The following is a 17,447-nucleotide window of genomic DNA, read 5'->3' as shown; positions in this document are numbered from 1 at the left end:
CTTCCAAATCCAGTAGACTCTAGGCTAGGAAATGGTAGCCTGTAAATTTCTTCTACTGATGAAATAGGCTTAGTTTTCTGTTCTTCACTGATAACTTCTGCTCTTAAGGTTCATTATCTGGACCACAGGTGGTCTGCCATCTATTCCTTCAGGTTCAATCAAGGGCATCAACCCCTGACCAATTATCCATCTATTGCAGTGCTAGCCTGACCATTAGCTCTTGACCCAAATGCCTGGAGGCTTCCCCACTTCCACTTCAAAAAAGGGGGGGGGGGCTGAACCATTGTTTTGCATGACCTTCAATTGCCAGACCATGAGCTCTTGCTGGGTATACACATATCTTCTATACTGGCTAGGAGCTTCCTCTGATTTTTCCAGGACAATGCTTCATCCCCTCTTCCCCAGCCTGCTATGTTTTGACCATCATCCCCAGGGAGATCTGCCTCAGAATCCCTTTCTGGGTAGTATTCCCTTCCATACTTTAGAGCATAATACCTCATTTCCCTGCCTGCTTATTCAGAAACACCTTTAATTACTATTTAAAGGAAGCAGATAATAATTAGGGATTGATCTCTTTCTTATCTCTTTATATTAGGTTGTCTCTAGAGGACATCTAGGTTTGAAGGGCCTTGATTGATCACTTAAGTAGAATGGCCAACTCTGCTCCACCAACAGAAAATACTAGTTGGATTCTCCCCCAAATAGTTGATCTCTGTTTTTCCATAAATATAGGAATCTGCTTATCAACTACCAAGCTGCTCCTTGCTGGGCTCCCCCAAGACTGGAATTCTCAAATGAACCTGGAATTTAAAGAAAGAAAAACAGGATCAAGAAAAGGGATATTAATGGCTTGAGATTATGTCCCATGTTCCAGGGGTGTGTCTCCGTGAGTATCTAATTAAGTCCAAGATGATGCCTTATTCCTCTCTACACTAATGCAGCAAGATCCCTTAAGTGTTACTGAAGGAGGGATCGGCTGGGTGGCACCGTGGATTGAGAGTCAGACCTAGAGATGGGAGATCCTGGGTTCAACTCTAGCCTTAGATATATTCTAGCTGTGTGGCTCTGGGCAAGTCAACCCCCATTGCCTAGTCATTCTTTTGCCTTGGAACCAATACACAGAAATGATTGAAAGACAGAGGGCGAGGGTCTTTCCCTGAAGGAATGGAAAGGGAAGAACACTATCTTGTGTGTGGCCATCTCCATACTATGCTGCCTTCCCTCTGGCTCTCACCTCCACTTCCCCAGCACCACCCACTTCTAACTTTGATTTCTTTTCTGGGAGGTGAGTTTCACCTTCTCTTTCCAGGAATCAGGTATGGACTCCACTTTCTAGTCATCTCCTTACCATATAGCCTTCCTTCCTCCTCTGTATGAGCTGGCTTCCCCTATTAAAATAGAAGCTCCTTCTGGACAGATGTTTTTTTTTGCTTGCTTGTAGGTAATTAATAAACACTGTCTAGTCGCCCACACAAGCAAGTCCTGCTGATGAGGTTGAAGAAGTCACTGTTTATATCAGAATGCCTGGCTCCAACTTCTTTATCTGTCCACTGCAGACAAATCATAACTTTTTCCCACCCACCCTCATATAATTGCTCCTGCAAAAATACAAGTCTGTTATCCACCAAACCTCCTTCCATACCTGTGTGACACATTGTCAGCTCAAAGCGAACCAAAGTGAGAATGACCCTCACCAAGCTTTAGCCCTGAAATGCTCCTACTTCTGGCATCTCCCACCCCGTCCCCTAAACCTTAGAAAGGGAAATTCAGAACTTGTCATACTCCAAGAAAAGACTCTTTTTTTTCAAACCCTTACTTTCCACCTCAGAATTGATACTAAGAATGAGTTCCAAGGCAGAAGAGCAGTGAGGGCTAAGAAATAGAGGTTAAGTGACTTGCCCAGGGTCATGCAGCTAGGAAGTATCTGACCAGGACCTCCCATCTCCAGGACTGGTGCTCTATGAGATATCTAGCTACTCCCCAAAAAAGGCTCTTTCCATCATTGTATCTTGTGTTTGAATGTAAGAATAAAGCTAGATTTATAACTTCAGCCCATCTATATAAGTATATATGAACAGATATGCATACATATACATGTCATTCAGTCATGTCCAACTCTTTGTGACCCCATGAACTCACTTAATACTGTCTATGGGGTTTTCTTGGCAAAGATACTAGAATCATTTGACATTTCCAGTGGATTAAGGCAAATAGAGCTTCACAAGTGACTTGTCCAGAGTCACACAGCTAGCAAGTATATAGGGTCAGATTTGAATTCAGGTTTTTCTAGCTCCAGGACAGCACTCTATCCACTAGGCCATCAAGTGCTCTTCTCTCTCTCTCTCTGTCTCTCTGTCTCTCTGTCTCTCTCTCTCTCTCTCTGTCTCTGTCTCTCTCTCTCTTCTCTTCTCTTCTCTTCTTCTTCTCTTCTTTCTCTGTCTCTGTCTCTTTATATATATATATATATATATATATATATATATATATATACACACACACACAAATTAAACTAGCCCAAGTATCTCAATTGATTCTTTTGCCAAGAAAAAAGTATGGGGGACACATTGGACCAAACAGTGGGTGGAGAAATATCAGATTCAAAGGGAGACTAGTAGACACCCAGGTAAGAGGCAATGAAGAAAATGAGAAAAGATACTGTTGAAAAAATCTAAACTCCATAAAGCCAAACCCTAGAGCATCATGGAGTGTGAAAGGGAAATACCAAGAAAAAGAGGTAAGTAAATGACCCTGGCGTCAAGTCATATTAGGGTATTTGAGGAAGCCCAATCAATGGGAAACCTTGTGGAGTGAATACCTGAAGGGATGCTCAAGCAAGAAGAGAGAAGGGATGAGCAAGTTTATTTGCCAATTTATTCAGGCTAATGCCTGAATATTAAACCTGAACATACCCCAAGTATCCACCTGTTGAGTCACCAGAGGCAGGTGTTGCTACTGTTTTCATGGGAAGAAGGAGATAGAATCATAGTTTCTCAGTTTCTTTGGCTATAAGTGAAGAAAAATCCCAGTGACATTCCAGTCTGGTCCTCTTCTTGTATTCCACAAAATCTACCTCAGATTGATGGGAAGGAATGGCTGCCATTAGGGTAGGTCATGAGTCTCCTGCTCAGTTGACTCCCAAGTCCATCCTCAAGTCACCACCTAACCAATGCTTGTTTCTCGTCCACTATCCAGGCACAAAATAATAGACAACCCTTCCTCCTACCCACCTGCAGGTTAGCTCCTGGTCCACATGCTTATTTCCCATCCCATTAAAAGAATTGATCTCAAAGCATGCCATCTTCTACTTCCACTTTCCTGCATGATTGTAACTGTGATATGTCTTCTGGACTGGTGTAGCCTATAACAGACTATATACCACCTCAGGGAGGAGGGGAAGGAGGGATAAAATCTGAATCCTAAGATGTCACAAAATAATTGTCAAACATTGTTTCTGCTTTCAATTGAAAACTAATTTTTAAAGTATTGATATGGAGGAGAGGGGGAAGCTAGGTGGCTCAGTGGATTGAGAGCCAGGCCCAGAGATGGGAGGTTTGGGGTTCATATTTGGTCTCAGACACTTCCTAGCTGTGTGATCCTGGGCAGGTCATTTAACCCCTATTCCCTAGCCCTTACCGCCCTTTTACCTTAGAACAATACACAGTATTGATTCTAAGATGGAAGGTAAGGGTTTAAAAAATTAAAATGCTTTGATTTCACTATAAGTTTAATAGATTGAGAAGTAAAATGTCCCATCTCCAGTAGACTTGTAAAGCATCTCCTGTACTTCTTTAGAAGAAACATTGTCTCCCAACATCTCTTCTGTGAGAGAATAGGAAGAAATCTTAAATGTTTTTCCTCAAGAACTGTGGATTTTCTTTTCTTCTATCTGGATGACTTTCAACCTCAGCATTATTCTCAGCTTCTCACTCTCTCCCATCTCAAATATCCTATCAGATGTCAAATCTTGATGCTTCTATCTTCATTACATCTATCTCTTTCATCTAATACCTTCTATCTATTCACAGTTATCACCCTAGCACAGATGTTCATCACTTCTTGTCTAGAATATTGTAGGGGTCTTCTAATAGTTCTCCCTGCATTGTCTTTCCCTACTCCAAACCATTCTCCACACTTCTATCAAAATAATTTTCCTTAAGTGTACATCCAACCAAGTCACTCCCCTACTCCATAAGCTATACTGGCTCCCTATTGCTTCTGGGATAAACTACAAACTCCTCTCCTTAGGTTTTTTTTTTCCTTAGTTTTTAAAGCCTTTTATAACCTGACTCCAACATATCTTTCCAGCCTCACTGAACATAAAAACCCTTTAAAAACTCTATGCCCCAGTCAAACTGCCCTTTTCTCTGTTCCTCACTCAAGATACTCCATCTCACTTCCTCTTCAGAGAATCCTTCCAACTGCTGGTGCTCTCCATCCCAAACTAACTTGCATTTAATTACTTTATATGTATTATCTTTGTATTTATTTTGAATATGCATTATATATGAATACTATAGCATATGTGTGTATCCATACTAATAGTATATTAGTATAGTATATAATGAATGATTCCTTCTCTTAAGAAATTTTCTTCTAAGGGGGAAACAATAAGTGTGTATGGGTATGCATATTTATATAATAAATATATACTTACTTCTAAGGGGGAACCCAATAAGTATATATGTATAATATATAAATATATAAGTAAATATATTTCTAAGGGGGCATAATAAGTGTATATATAATATATACATATATAATACACATATATACTTCTAAAGGGGAAACAATATATATGTATATTACATATGAACATATTATAAATATATGTACTTCTAAGGGGGATACAATGAGTGCATATAAATTCATATAAATATAAAATATAAATAAATATACTTCTGGGGGGATAATAAGTATATATAAATATATAAATATAAATACTTCTAAAGAGGAAACAATAAGTATGTATGTATATTATATATACTTACTTCTAAGGGGAGCACAATAAGTGTATATATGTAATGTGTTAATATATGTAATACATAATATAAATATACTTCCAAGGATGATATAAGTATATATGTATAATATAGAAATATATAATACAAATAGATACTTCTAAACAGGAAGCAAAAAGTGTGCATATATTATATATAAATATATAAGTAAAATATATATTACTTCCAAGGGGGGCACATTAAGCATATATATGTAATATATAAATATATGTAATATATAATATAAATATACTTCTAAGGGGGACATAATAAGTGTATATATATATAACAAATATATACTTCTAAAGTAGAAAAATAAGTGTGTATATATTATATATAATTATAAAAATATATACTTCTAAGGGGGACACAATAAGTGTATATATAATGTATAATTATATAACTATAAATATATAAGTACATATACTTAATTCAAAGAGGGACAGAATAAGTATGTATATATTATATATCAATAAATATGTAATATAAAGATATACTTCTAAGGGGATTTCAATGGGCATAAACTTAATATAGATATAAAATTATTTCTGAGGACACAGTGTTTATATATTTGTAGCATGTGTGTATACACACCACAAACACACATACATACATATTGTGCCTCCCTTAGAAGTAAACACCTTGAGAGCAGGAATTGCTCAGTGTCTTAGTATCTCCAGTGCCCATAGGTCGGTAGTAGGCACTAAGCTTGGTTAATTGACTGACTATGAAGTCCCTTCCCAGCCAGAAGCCCGGGTTCCTCATGTTACCCTATCTGTTTGGCCATCCTTAGGGGAGCAGTTTTCCCACCTCCTTTCATGTTTGCTGGGTTCTGCTTTTTGAAACAATATTACAGCTGTGAACCATCAACCCTTCCCAGCGAAAGTACCCTTCAAGCTTTTGCCCAGCTGTATAGAAGCCTATAGTTTCTGCTTCCATTGGATGAGACCCAAGACTTGGGGCGTGGGGGGGGGGGGTAAGGGCACGGGAGACACGTATATCCCCTGAAGCCCCTCCCCTCCCCCCCAAGCCTCAGTGGAGCAAGCCCTTGGCGTCAAGAGAATGGCACAAGAGCCTTTTTTCTGGTGGCAGCTGAGTAATCCTGGGCAAAACCCTTTGGCTCTTTGAGGTTCCGTTTCCTCCACAGTAAGGCAGAGAGATACTACTTGTAGGCTCTCCTTCACCAGAGCCCGGAGCAAAGAACTTGGTAAACCTGAAGGAGCTCAAGAAATCGGAACTATCCTTACGATTATCTGGGGATGTTCCCAATGTGACAAAGGCATCCCTGGCTGCTGCAGCCAGCCCATCGAGCTAGTCTTCTTCCCCCAGTCTCATATCGATTCCTTAGGAAATAGCTCTCTCCTTGCTGAGGTATATGGAGACAGCGTCCTCTGTCTCTGGGTGTCTTTGAACGTGCCTTATGGAAGTAAGGGAAGTGCATGACCAGGAGGAAACTCGGCGGTTGTACTGCGACCACTGGCCCCGCAGCAGGGAGAGGAGGCGGGAGGAAGAGTGCTGATGGAGTTGGGGGTGGGGGTGCGGTGGGAGTGGGGCAGAGAGAGAGAGGGGTCAATCGCTGCTGCTGCTGCTGCTCCCCCAGGGCTGAGCCAGCCTTGCATCGGTATGGCTGTGAGCTGTTGGCTTCATGGAGACTTTGGAGACGGGAGGTGGCTCCAGTCAGTCAGCGTGTTCTCTCCACCACATCTGGGTCGGAGCTTTAGTTTCTTGGCAAAAAGGCTTCTCCCCGGAATTTTCAAGCTGCCTTCCCCTCCCAAGACTTCTAATTAATATCCACTACGTGAATTATTTATTGTGAACAGATGTTAGAGTTTAAAGAGTGTTAAGAGGAGATCCGATGCTAATCAATTTATTTTAACTGGTTTTCCTATTTACCACAAACCAAATTGGGGACTTTGCTGCTGCTATTAGAAGCCTCATTCCTTCTCCAGCTTGTGCCTCCCCTTCCCTCGGCTTGCTTTCTTCTTCTCCCTCCCTTCTCTCATCCCAGACAGGCCTCTTCCATTCTCACCCAACAGATGCTGGGAGATTTAGATGCTGATCCTATCTGGAAAGCAATGCAGAATTTGCCCCCCTCTCAAAGGAGGGAAAAAATCCAAATGAGCAAGGAGAGACACCTGGGCACCCCTGTTTGGTAGGGTAGTTTGCCAATCTCCTTTCACATACCATGTTGATTAAAAGAGCTCAGGACCAGGGCCAAAAAAGAAAATGAAATGAACTTTGGCTGTGCACCTAGATGATTTCCTAAGTTTGTCTCTCCCCATGGTCATCCAGCAAATAAGTGGACTCCATTAGGCAACTATAGCATATGCTCCTTCAAGGTCTATACCCTACTAGTAGGCTAGTAAATGTTTAACAACTAGCTCACTGGAAAAAAGTATATGTAGGACACACTTTAAAATTTCATCTGTATTATTAATATTTCCTCCATCACTTTCCTAAGTCTAGATATTTGACAAAACAATGAATCAAGTACTGATTTGTAGCAGTTGATAATTTCTGAGGTGTTATTGAGAATCCTGAAAATTCAATAATTGGCTAAAGAGCTAGCTCTAGCATATCCTGCCTTATACCTTTGATACTAGCAAAGGGTTAGCACATAGTAAGGATTTTGTCCTTGGCTAAGCAGCACAATGGATAGAGTGCTATGCCTAGAGTCAGGAAGACACCTCTTCCTGAGTTCAATTCCAGCCCCAGACACTAACTAGCTGTGTGACTCTGGGCAAGTCACTTCACCCTATTTGTTTCATCTGTTTCCTAATCTGTAAAATGAGCTGGAGAAGGAGTGGCAAGGTGGCTCAGAGAATAGAGCACCAAGCCTGGAGATGGGAGGTCTGGGCTTCAAATCTGGTCTCAGACACTTTCTAGCTGTGTGACTTTGGGTAAGTCACTTAAACCCCACTGCCTAGTCCTTACCACTCTTCTGCTTTGGAATCAATACTTAATATTAATTCTAAGACAGAAGATAAAGGTTTAAAAAATGTATGGGACAAAATCAGAACAAAACCAGTGTTCTTGGCTTTATGAGTGCCTACAACATCTCTTGGTGAATTGGTCTTAGTCCATGCTGGATATAAGGGGTAGAATTGGAAACAGTTACACTGATCTGAGACCCACAACAGCTGACAAAAAGCCTCTCAGATTAGGGGAAAATGCAGAGACTTATTGAGCAGGTGTGATGGATGCTTTCTTCAGTTTCTTCTATCACTGGAAGGACAACCTAAGACTTTTAGGGCAGTTTGTCCCTGTTGATTCTCCCTCTCCACTGGCAACCCCAATCCATAATCCTGGAACACAAACTCTTGAGAGTAGACATTGTTTATTGCTGTTGTTGTCCTTTGTTGAATGTAGTTGGATGTTTAATATACATATATTGAATTGAACCAAAGTTGTCTTTTGTGTCCCAGGTCTAAGTCTGATGACTAGCTGTGTGACCACAGCAGATTCCTGGGATGAAAGGAACCATCCACCACCAATCACCACACCACTCACCACCAGCTACAACTAATACCACTACCACCATTGCTGACAACAATAACAATACCACCACCAACAACAACAACCACCAGGACTTTCAGAAAGCAAGTGTCTTTGTCATCAATTGCCTCTTCGGCTCTGCTAGGAAATCTGGGATTTCTCCACCTCCTCTGGCCTAACAGGGGATTAACTGCTTCTTTTCATCCCACTAATGAGAAACAGGATCCACAAAATCCTGAAAAATAGTCATCCGCAATAGAAATTTAGGCATGCCCCACTTCAGACCCAGGCTCTTTCTCCCCGCCTTGGGCAACCTGGAAAGCTCCCTTCCCCTGTCCTCCCCACTCTTTCCCAATCCCCTGTCATCCACCCCCACCTAGGCTCGCCATATTGATGCCAGACTGGTTTGGTCCACTGCAACTCAGAACTCCCGAGCTCAAAAGATCTGCCAACCTTGACTCTCTGGAATCTGGGACTATAGACTTGCCTCACCATGCCCAGAAAAAAGGACTTTGTAAACATATTGTAAAAAGTTGTTATGCCTGTAGGCGATAGGGTGGTTTGTTCTAAATCCAATCCTCCCAAATCTGTCTCCCCATTTCTAACACACTTAGGCCTGCTTCAGTTGGGGAAGAGAGGAGAAGAAGGGTTATCTATTGCAGATTCAGTCCTGAAGATCACTAGAGGAGACATTCTTAACCTTTTCTTGTTCATGGACCCCTTTGGGAGTCTGGTAGGGTCTAGTGCATTGAATTACAAGGGGAAAAAATTGAATTGAAATAAAGGTATAACTTTTTTTTCCTATCAAGTTCACAGACACTTTCCTGAGATCTAGACACTGACCCCAAGTTAGGAACCGTTGCAGTTGAGTAAAAAACTGACCAAAGGGTAGGAGACCTTCAGTTTAGCTCAGATCCTTCCTCTTACCTATTCCTTCCACTTCCACAACATGGCCAACTGCAGTGAATTTTCCTCCAGAACTGTGAGTTATCTTTGCCTTCTCCAGAATTCACATCTGTGCTCTGCTCATTTAACTATGAATTCCTAATCAACCCTGTCCAGATTCCCCAATTCCTTCTATTTATCACTCTGGCAAGGGCAGCTTTCCCTACTGGTAACCCAAACTGGAATGACTTCAAAGGGCAATTGGGTATTTTGCCCAGGGGCTTGTGCGTTGACCTGTAATTACTGCATTTTTCCAGGCTCCTGGAAGCTTTGGTATAATGCCTTGGCTTTATCTTACATTCACTCAGCTTCTGTATAAATATTACCCCAAGTAAGCCTCCTTCATCTGCCCTGTGTAACTGGATTTTCAGCTGTTTAATCCTCACCATCAACAGTCTCAAATGGTCAAATGAAAAAAAAGCACCGGGTGTTTGTGTGAGGGGGGTGTTCTTTTTCTAGTGTTTAGGAGGGCATGGCTGGGCAGGGGGCACCTGGATAGGGAGCCTTGACTGCTAGGCCAAGATGCTGGTGGGCATAACCAAAATAATCCTGTTCCCATCTTCACTGGGGTTCTAGATTCCTGAAATCTTTAGATTATAGTGAAAGAATCTGTGATCCCATTCCTTTTGACCTGCAGGTTCAGTGGGGGGGGGGGGATCCATTCCTGTCAGGAACAAGGAATTGGATAAGTCCTTCAAGAAGCTACCACTAGTTCAGGAAATGTTCCAGAAAGATAGATATAAGCTAGAACAGAGAAAGGCTGCCTGGATGCTGATCCTGGTTCTGATGTCCTAAATCTTGCCACTTCCCTGGTCTTTGCCTTTTCTATTTAACAGATCTGGCCAGCCCCTGCTGTCCTCTTCCATCCTGATGCTCCTGCAGTGTCCCTCTGCTACTCTGAGTCCATTAATTTTCCCTGTTTCCTAGCTCCTAAGCCTGTCCTTTGTGGGCTGTCATGGGCTTTTCTGAATACTCAGTAATAGCTACTCTTGGACTAAACATATTCTTTCTTGCATCAGCCACAGGTCCTGAGCATCCAGGAGAGGATTTCCAAATAACCTCGTTACCATGTCAGTGCTTCCTGAAAATGAGCCTGGACAGGCCAAAGGAAAATGCTTTCCAAATTCCCAGAACCCGAATAATTCAATTCTTCTTTTTCCCACTGCAGGGCATGCTATCAACAAAGCCTTCCACCAAATGCAAGGTGGTCTTCAAAGAGAGAAAACAGTTTGCCAATCCAGAAGAAATTAGGCACCAAAAACAAGAAATGTAAGATAGACCTCTAGCCTACCTCGGTAGGTACCAAGAAACCTGGAAAAATTCCATTCTAGGAGGGGCAAAATTGACAATCCTACATTGTCTGCTCTTCTGTTTTGTAATGGAGTCTTTTTTAAAGGGATAATTAGGAGACTCCTTAAGCTGAAAAGTCTGAAAACATGTTGATATCCCTATTTCCTAGACTTTTGCAATCCAACATTTAGTTAAAAACATACTTCACAGGAGGGTAGCTTGGTGGTAAAGTGCATAGATTCCAGGCCTGGAGTTCAAATCTGGCTTCAGGTTGTTGGACCTCGAACAACTCACTTAACCCTATTTGCCTTAGTTTCCTCATCTGTCAGATGAAAGGGTGGAAGGAAATGGCAAGCTATTCTAATATCTCTGCCAAGAAAATCTCAAATGGGGTCACAAAAAGTAAGACATGACTGAAAAATCCCAAGGAAGACATTATTGGTTGTTTTTTTAAAACCCTTGCCTTCTATCTGAGTATCAGTTCTAAGACAGAAGGACAGCAAAAGCTGAGTAATCAAAGTTAAATATCTTGCCATGGGTCACAAAGCTAGGAAGTGTTTGAGGCCACATTTGAATTTAGGTCCTCCAAACTCCAGGCCTGGCTCTCTATTGATTATGCTACCTACTCTCCCTTGAAGGCATTGCTTTTTAATCACTTTAATTTCAATCTACAGTTCTCAAGTCTAAGGAGCAGCCTTCTCCCACCAAAGGCACATAGAGGCTCCCTACCCCCAGATCATTCCATTCAGAAGCCTGGTTGGTTCTCAGGAGACTAGAGCTAAGGGGCTCTGAGTCATTATGAGTTGGCAGAGGCCCCAGCTTTTCCTTTGAGCCCTCCACATCCAGCTTTGAAGAGAAACATCACAGAATTTAGAACTAGAAGGGTCCTTCTTGGTCACTTCCAGACAGAGGAACAGAGGCCCACAGTGGGGAAATGGGCAGTCGTCCAAGTAGAATACAGCAGAGTGGGTGAGTATCTGACTTTCTTTTCCTTCTTTCCTTCCTTCTTTCCTTCCTTGCTTCCTTCCTTCTTTCCTTGCTTCTTTGCTTCCTTCCTTCCTTCCTTCCTATCTATTCTTTATTTTTTTAGCTGAGCCCTCAGGATGGGCTGCAGAAGATATTCCAAAAACCAAGAAAAAGGAAAGAGAAACCTCAAGGTAAGCCATTGCTCCTCTGAAATGGTCTCTCAAAGCCCCCCTTCCTCCTCAAGGTAGGACCAGGAGTTGTCCCTCAGGCTTTAGGGCCTCCATTTCTCTTTCTGACCCCCTTTCTTTCATCAGCCCAAAGCACACCCTAGAGCTTCCTCCCCTAGGGCACACTGAGAGTTAACTGATTTCAGGTAATCATTAAATGTGCCCAGGGTCACACAGGCAGCAGGGCCATGATTCCAACATATTGAACCTTTGAATTAACTAGGAGACTCTTTACCTTCATCATATTACCTTCTTCTCTGGGCCTTACTTTTCTTCATCTGTAAAATAGGGATACTTGAACAACCTGTCTCACATAGTTGTGAAGGGCAGAGTTTGGTTTTTTTTTTAATTTTATTTAATTAGTCAATTTAAAATATTTTTCCTTGTTTACAAGAATCATGTTCTTTTCCTCCCCTCCCCCGCCCCCTCCTGTAGACATCGCACAATTCCACTGGGTTTTACTTGTGTCATTTATCAAGACCTATTTCCATATTATTGATATTTGCATTAGGGTGTTCCTTTAGAGTCTACATCTCCAATCATATCCCCCTAAACCCATGTGATCAGGCAGTTGTTTTTCTTCTGTGTTTCTACTCCCAAAGTTCTTTCTCTGGATGTGGATAGCTGTTCTTTCTCATAAGTTCTATTGTCCTGGATCATTGCATTGCTACTGGTAGAGAAGTTCATTACATTTGATTGTACCACAGTGTATCAGTCTCTGTGTACAATGTTTTCCTGGTTCTGCTCCTTTCGTTCTGCATCACTTCCTGGAGGTTGTTCCAGTTCACATGGAATTCCTCTACTTTATTATTCCTTTGGGCACAATAGTATTCCATCACCAACATATACCACAATTTGTTCAGCCATTCCCTAATTGAAGGGCATCCCCTCATTTTCCAATTTTTGGCCACCACAAAGAGCACAGCTATGAATATTTTTGTACAAGTCATTTTTTAAATTATCTCTTTGGGGTACAAACCCAGAAGTGCTATGGCTGGATCAAAGGGCAGACAGTCTTTTAGCACCCTTTGGGCATAGTTCCAAATTGAAAGGCAGAGTTTTTTGAAGCAGGATATAAATATAATCTATTATTAGTAATAATTAATAACTATTATTAATTAAATAATACATAATTATAATGATTAATAATCCATTTTTAGCCATTTGTGGCTATGTGAAATGGAGGACAGATAAATGTGGAGTCAAGGAGTCTTGGGGTCTCAAATCCTGCCTCTGACACATACTGGCTGTATGATAAGTCATCAGTTCTCTTGGGATTATTCCCTACATTCTACTCCAAATTGATAAGAGGGAATCTTGTTGTTGAGGGTTCCCTTTACCAAAGAAATCATAGGATGAATCCCCCAAAATTATTACCAGATGTCTATAAAGCACTGAACCTGTTAGTAGGATCTGAGTACAAATTCAGTCTCAGACACTTAATAGCTGGGTGACTTGTTCAGGGTTCAGAGGCAGGATTTGACCTCAGGTCTTCCTGACTCCAGATCTGGCACTGTATTCAATGCACCATTTAGTTGTCCTATTCCCATTTTTACAGTTGCAAAAACTGAGGCAAATGGAGGTCAAATGATTTTCCTAGGGTCATACAGCTGGTAAATATCCAAAGTCAAATTTGACCTCAGGTCTTTCCTGATTCTAGACCTACACCATCAGTTGCCTTTAACCAGTTCTCATATTTTAAATCTCAACTTTCTTCCTCTCTTTTCTCCTCCTTCTTCTAGCTTTTTCCTTTTTGCCCCCAGCCTCTGATGGCAAGTGGTTCCTCCTGCTTCGTTTCCCTTGGACCAAAGCTCTCTTCAAGGTGACAGGATGGTAGGGTGAAAATAAATGAGGTGAAAAAGTCATTCCATCTCAGTCTGACAGGCCCACCAAATAGCAACCCAGGGAATAAAGTAAATTTAATAAGCTAAAGGGGGCTGGAACTGACCCTTGCCCCAACTCCTGCTCCTTCCCAGCTCAATCAATTCGTCTGAAGTACCCAGGCCCTAGGAAGACAGGTGAAGAAATGGCTTCTGGAACGGAGAGGAAAGGAAGATAACCAAAATACATGTTTAGAAAAGGCCCAATTTATTTATTTGTTTGTTTGTTTTTACATTCTTAACCTGTACAAATTAAAATTAAGATAGAATTTAGATAACTGGCATTGTTTTCCATTACTTCTCTGACAGCCACCTCTTCTCTCCCAGATACTTCATAGGCCCCCTTTCAGCTTATTTCCCCTTCCCTTTCTTCTCCACTAATTTCCATTTCCCTTTTCTACTTCTCCCCAAAGCCAAAAAAATATATATATATATATATATATATATATAGATTATGAATTTTAGAGGCTACCTCTAGGAAAGGGGCTAGTCTGAGTTAAAATTTAAGCTGAGGAGGAGAGAAAATAAAATTTAAAAGGAATAATGGAATGGATAATTCAAAAACTAATTGAAAAAAATTCATTATGAAATGTAAGTGCTTTAAAAATCAAAACAGAAGGAGGCATATGGGTAGCTCAGTGGATTGAGAACCAGGCCAGAAGAAGAATCAAAGCTATATATAATCACATGAAAAAATGCTCTAAATTGCTCTTGATTAAAGAAATAAAAAATAAAACAACCCTGAGGTACCACCTCACACCTATTAGGTTGGCTAACATGACAGAAAAAGAAAGTAATAAATACTGGTGGATATGTGGGAAATTTGGGACACAAATGCATTGTTGGTGAAGATATGATCCTGGAGCACAATTTGGAACTCTACCTAAAGAGCTTTAAAACTGTGCATATACCCTTTGACCCAACAATACCACTACTAGGTCTATATCCCAGAAAGATTTTTTTTAATGGAGGAAAGAACCTGTTGATGCAAAAATATTTATAGCAACTCTTTTTGTGGTGGCAAAGAATTTAAAGTTGAAAGAATATTCTTCAATTGGGGAATGTCTGAACAAGCTGGTATGTGATTGTGCTATAAGAAATAATGAGGATGATTTAAGAAAAACCTGGAAAAACTTCCATGAACTAGTGCAAAGTGAAGTGAGCAGAACCAGGGGAACATTGTACACTGTAACAGCAATATTGTAGTGAACATTTATGAATGACTTTGCAATTCTCAGTAATATGGTGAGTGAAGGAAATTCTCAAGGATTCATGATGAAAACTGCCATCCACCTCCAAAGGAGGAAGGGGGGAAGAGAAGGACAGAGGGAGGGTGAGACTTTGGCCCAAACTTAAATAAAATGAAAGTTTGAAAATGTTTTTTTCATGTAATTGAATTTTTTAAATGTTAGTAAATTTTAAGAAATAAAATGGGGGGGGGGTGTTGATCTAGGTGGTCTTTGAAGACCTTTCCAGCTCTAGTCCTATGATCCTTCAACTCTCTCTCCTGGCTTTTGACCACTCACCTCAGCAATGTGCCTAGTTGTATCCTTTTCTTTCCTATCCCTATTGGGAATATCAGCTAGTGCCTTACCTGGAGGTGAAGAGGGTGGAGACGCTGTCCTACTTGCCTTCCAAACCTAAGAAATCTAAAAGTTATAGAGGTCCCTCTGTACATCGCCTGTAAATAAAGGCCCATTACTTTGCACAGAATGTTTGCAGTTCCCATTTATTACTTAAGTCTGTTTGGGATGGAATAGGGCAGAATCTTAAAATCTGTCTAGTCCAAACCCTTCATTTTACAGATATGGAAACTGATGCCCAAGGAGGGAAAGGGAAAAAAGCAAGAAGTATATTTTTAAGGGAAATATGGCAGAAAAGAGCAAGGAATAAGATAGAGAAGGTCACATGCAGAAACTTAGAAAGAGAGTCGACAGGTAAGGGTAGGAGAGGGCAGAATTGTAGAGAATCTAAGATAACAAACTTAAAATGTAAGAGCATGGGGTAGAGGCCAGGGCCAGCTGGGGTAGCCCCTGGGAAATGTAAGAGCCTAAAGAAGGAGGAGCAGTATGTTAAGGATGCTTTAACGAACAAAGAGAGCAGGACCTGTATCACAAAACAGTGAGAAGAAGTATAGAAATTGATTTCAAGAGAATGCTGATGAAGCTGGGGGAGTAAAAGGGTATTGTGGGAAGACAACTAATCAGGAGGTTCAGGGAATAATTCCACACCAGAGAAGTAACAGGGCATCAAGCTAAATAAAGAATGATCTCAGTTTTCAGTCACCAATCAGTCTGTGGTCATGAGTATGCCCAGACTGGGTTGGGCTGGCTCCACCTTATAGTTTCTTCTAAAGTACCTTCAGCCCAAAGACCACCTTCTACCTCTAGCCACCATCATTATTGTTCTCCATCGTCAGCATCTAAGACTTGACAACATCAGACCTCAACACCACTGTGAGAATAGGCAATGCCAGTATTATCATCATCCCCACTTTAAGAATGGCTTCAGAAAGGTGAGCAACCTTTAAGTCTGAATTAGTCACACAATTAGTGAATGGCAGGGCCAAGGATTTAACCCAGGGCTTCATGAAGGAGAAGAGCTGGGAAGTCCTGGGGAAGGAAGGAAGGAAGGAAGGAAGGAAGGAAGGAAGGAAGGAAGGAAGGAAGGAAGGAAGGAAGGAAGGAAGGAAGGAAGGAAGGAAGGAAGGAAGGAAGGAAGGAAGGAAGGAAGGAAGGAAGGAAGGAAGGAAGGAAGGAAGGAAGGAAGGAAGGAAGGAAAGAAGGAAGGAAGGAAGGAAGGAAGGAAGGAAGGAAGGAAGGAAGGAAGGAAGGAAGGAAGGAAGGAAGGAAGGAAGGAAGGAAGGAAGGAAGGAAGGAAGGAAGGAAGGAAGGAAGGAAGGAAGGAAGGAAGGAAGGAAGGAAGTGGGGGAAAAAAGAAAGCTTACTTCTTAGTAATTGGATAACATGAGGCAAATCACTAAACCTTTCCCCAAAAGTAAAATGAAAAGGGATGAGGATGGAACTAGACAATCTCAAAGCCCCTTCCAGATTTAAATTCAATGATCTGAAATTCTATGGTGCTTTTTCCATTATTCCATGAACTAAATTATGTGGGACATATATACAATGTAAAGCAAACTCTCAGCTGTACAACTCCTACATTCATCTGGAGCCCAATTAAAATGTAATTGGTAAATGTTTAACAAAATAAATAGAAATACAATACAACATAGATAATGTTAATTTGTGATGTTCTAAGTCAATATTGTTGACTTAGGGATTGTTTCTATTTGAGTTTGACAACACTGATGTAAAGAAATAGAATCTTGGATGAGCAAATCCAAATTCCTTCCCATCTTTTCTGATAATGGCCTCCTTGATATTACTTAACAAGATTATATCTCCCAGTTCTGGGCATTTTCTCTGGCATTCCCCAATACATAGAGTGCTCTTCCTCCTCTCTGCCTCTTGGCTTTCCTCCCTTGCCTCGAGTCCTATAACATCCTATCTTCTGTTAGAAACCTTTTCTGGGGACAGTTATGTGGCTCATTGGATTGAGAAACAGGCCTAGAGATGGGAAGTCCTGGGTTCAAATCTGACCTCAGATACTCCTAGCTGTGTGACCTGAGCAAGTCACTTAACCTC

The sequence above is a fragment of the Monodelphis domestica genome, chromosome 2, assembly GCF_027887165.1.
Source record: "Monodelphis domestica isolate mMonDom1 chromosome 2, mMonDom1.pri, whole genome shotgun sequence".
In the NCBI taxonomy this organism is placed as follows: Eukaryota; Metazoa; Chordata; class Mammalia; order Didelphimorphia; family Didelphidae; genus Monodelphis; species Monodelphis domestica.
Note: the sequence above shows the minus strand (reverse complement) of the source record.